General features: G+C 38.4%; 1 non-coding gene across 1 annotated transcript; it reads right to left on the reverse strand.

The window, feature by feature from the left end:
- Positions 1 to 1,603: 1,603 nt before the first annotated feature.
- LOC133065754 (U12 minor spliceosomal RNA) lies at positions 1,604 to 1,753 on the reverse strand. Its single transcript, XR_009695007.1, has one exon. It is a non-coding gene; the product is annotated as a U12 minor spliceosomal RNA (small nuclear RNA).
- Positions 1,754 to 4,059: the final 2,306 nt, after the last annotated feature.

The raw sequence follows: 4,059 nt of genomic DNA on the forward strand, positions 1-4,059 counted from the left end.
TATTTTAATTTTTCAATTAAATTTTAAATGAAATGTCTATAATTATTACATTTCATGTTGTAAGAACTATTCTTCATTGATTTCTCCTGTGCATTGATGTCTAATACAGAACATGATAATGACTGAAACATTAACCACTTATTTTAGTTCCTGACTTTCAAACTTTTGATGATTAAGAACATGTTAATAGAAAATATTGTGATTCAGTGTACTAGATTATGACACCAACAGACCACGTTACAAAAACTACTGAAATTTTAAACATCAGTGCCACAACAAATATATTTTTCAAAAGTCCTTAGTATTTTTCTAAGGAACACTCTCTCACATGCATAAAGCTTTTTAACAATTTATTTCCAAAATATCTCAGATGTATGGTATCATGTTGCTTAATTATGTGCTTATTTTGACGAAAAGATACTGTACACTATGGAACAAATATATATCTGAAAAAAAGGGAGGTTATTTCCCTCAATAGAAAGATCAGTTATTTTCATTAGAAAATCATTCTGTTTGTAACAAGTTAGGTCTAAGATAAACTTCTGCTTCTTATACATCATATAAAGAGAAATAAGCAGAATGGAATTGGGGGCAAAACTGGGAATACAGGGAACATCCTACATATGTCTGCTAACTGCGTTGGTTTTTAGGAAGAAGCAGTTATTAGGATGACAACTACTGCTCACTGAGGTCCTGAAAGATGTACTCACTAACCCACAACAGGGATGGAGCCAAACTTGATTAGCTATGGCCCAGAGCACTGTGGACTACGTCATAGCCCTTCTTAAATCCAAATTGAGGAACTGTATTTTTGCCTTTACACTGTGATGGGAGAAATAGATCATACATGGAATTGAATATAGTGAAATAGTAGGACTAAAATAGCTTCTGTAGAAAATGAAAAACCCAGTTCAGAGTCCCCATGAGATCTCTGAGTGGCAAACTTTCAAAACAACCTTTGTGTCTCAATGTAATTTTTCCATAGTGTGCATGTGTATAATTAGGTCTCATGCTGGAAGTATAAATAATAATACAAAATATGAGTGTATTAAATTTGCCTGAGGCAAATACACTTTGCATATTTTTTGCCTCTCTATTTTCTTTATGTGTTTAGTCTTACTTCACTTGCCAGAAGTGTCTAAAGAATAATATTAACTTACGGACTGTCCTTAGTATATTTATGATTTCTGATTAGTGCCATACTATGGTAACTCAGTTCAGGGTTCTTGCCTGAGAAATCCCATGGACAGAGAAGGCTGGCAGGATTGCAAAGAGTTGGTCATGACTTAGCAATTAAAAATTAACAACAAAAATTGATTTATATAATCCCAGAACCACATTATTGAAGAAATTATGAAATATTTTTTTTTTTATTTCTTGTGACACGTGAGACTGGAAGCTGTTTGAATCCCATGCGCTGCACTCAAACATAAATAGCTAACATTAAAAATGTTAGCCGCCTACGCGATCACCTTTGAAAAACAGGAGCAAGTTGGTCGCCGCAAACTTAATCCGTAACAAGCATACCAACAGTGATTACTTTCGACTTTAATCCTGTATCATACACATCCAGAGTGTTCTATTTTTTAAAGTAAAAGGGGGACGGGCAGATCGCGACTCCCAGGCATCCCGCAAAGTAGGCGGGTCACCTTAGGGGCAACCTTTACCCGCTCAAAAATTCGTCTCACATTAGCAGTGAGGATTCGGGGGTCACCCCGAATCGTTATTTTCCTTACTCATAAGTTTAAGGCATGATGAAAGATTTTTTAATCATGCAGTGACTTGAATAGGATTAGACAAGGCATGAGGTCTTCTCTGGTGGTTCAGTGGTAAAGAATCTGCCTGCCAATGCAAGCAGACATGGGTTCAATCCCTGGGTTAGGAATATCCTCTGGAGAAGGAAATGGCAACCCACTCTATTATTCTTGCTTGGGAAGTCAAATTGACAGAGGAGCCTTGTGGACTACACAACAATTAATAATCATAATACTTACCTATCTATTGATGCATTCAGTCATTCAAGAATAATCATCTGAGTGAGTAATCTGTGAGACACTGGGCTGAGCCAGAAACAAAGTAGTTAAAATGAAGAATCTTGCTCTCATTCAATTTAGAGTATCACTATTATGAACATTTTCTGTTGATGTCAATCTTTAATCCAATTTTCTGTTAATGGGCAGGGCTGCATTCCCACCTTGTTGTTTGACTGGAAGCCAAACTATGGTGGAGGTAATGAAAATAATGGTGACCTCCTTCAAAAGGTCTCATGCACACACTGCTACAATCAGTGCCCCCAACCCTGCAGCAGGCCACTGCCAACACATGCCTCCACCAGAGACTCCTGGACACTCACGGGTAAGTCTGGTCAGTCTCTTGTGGAGTAACTGCTCCTTTTTCCTAGGTCCTGGTGCTCACAAGCTTTTGTTTGTGCCCTCCAAGAGTCTGTTTGAAAGTGCTGCACTCAATACGCCAGAAAATTTGGAAAACTCAGCAGTGGCTACAGGACTGGAAACGGTCAGTTTTCATTTCAATCCCAAAGAAAGGCAACGCCAAAGAATGCTCAAACTATTGCACAATTGCACTCATCTCATACGCTAGTAAAGTAATACTCAAAATTCTCCAAGCCAGGCTTTGACAGAATGTGAACCCTGAATTTCCAGATTCTCAAGCTGGATTTAGAAAAGGCAGCGGAACCAGAGATCAAATTGCCAGCATCTGCTGGATCATTGAGAAAGCAAGAAAGTTCAAGAAAAACATCTACTTTTGCTTTATTGACTATGCCAAAGCATTTGATTATGTAGGTCACAACAAACTGTGGAATATTCTTAAAGAGAAGGGAATACCAAACCACCTGATCCGCCTCCTGAGAAATCTGTATGCAGGTCAGGAAGCAACAGTTAGAACTGGACATGGAACAACAGACTGATTCCAAATAGGAAAAGGAGTACATCAAGGCTGTATATTGTCACCCTGCTTATTTAACTTATATGCAGAGTACATCATGAGAAATGCTGGGCTGGATGAAGCACAAGCTAGAATCAAGATTGCCAGGAGAAATATCAATAACCTCAGATATGCAGATGATACCACCCTTATGGCAGAAAGTGAAGAAGAACTAAAGAGCTACTTGATGAAATTGAAAGAGGAGAGCGAAAATGTTGGTTTAAAGCTCAACATTCAGAAAAATAAGATCATGGCATCCGGTCCCATCACTTCATGGTAAATAGATGGGGAAACAATGGAAACAGTGAGAGACTTTATTTTTGGGGGCTCCAAAATCACTGCAGATGGTGACTTCAGCCTTGAAATAAAAAGATGCTTTCTCCTAGGAAGAAAAAGTTATGACCAACCTAGACAGCATACTTAAAAGCATAGACATTACTTTGTCAACAAAGGTCCATCTAGTCAAAGCTTTGGTTTTTCCAGTAATCATGTGTGGATGTGAGTGTTGGGCCATAAAGAAAGCTGAGAGGCAAAGAATGATGCTTTTGAACTGTGGTGTTGGAGAAGACTCTTGAGAGTCCCTTGGACAGCAAGGAGATTCAACCAGTCCACCCTAAAGGTAATCAGTTCTGAATATTCATCAGAAGGACTGATGCTGAAGCTGAAACTCCAACACTTAGCCACCTGCTGCAAAGAACTGACTGATTGGAAAAGACCCTGATGCTGGGAAAGACTGAGGGCAGGAGGTGAAGGGGATGACAGAGGATGAGATGGTTGGAAGGCATCACCAACTCAACAGACGTGAGTTTGAGTAAATTCTTGGAGTTGGTGATGGACAGGGAGGCCTGGCGTGCTGCGGTTACTGGGGTCACAGAGTTGGACACGACTGAGGGACTCAACTGAACTGAACTGATTATGAAAATTTTAAAATAATATGACTATAAAGAAGCAGTACATTAATTATTTACTCACTTTTGACTATGATCTTAGTATATGCATTACATATTCTGTTTTGCATGTTAACTGCTTATTTTATAGTAAATTAAACTCAAGAGCCCTGCTGCTTTTTATAATCAAAATATTAAAAAAAAAACTAAAAATATGAATTAGCTTACA

This window comes from Dama dama, chromosome 11 (assembly GCF_033118175.1).
Source record: "Dama dama isolate Ldn47 chromosome 11, ASM3311817v1, whole genome shotgun sequence".
In the NCBI taxonomy this organism is placed as follows: Eukaryota; Metazoa; Chordata; class Mammalia; order Artiodactyla; family Cervidae; genus Dama; species Dama dama.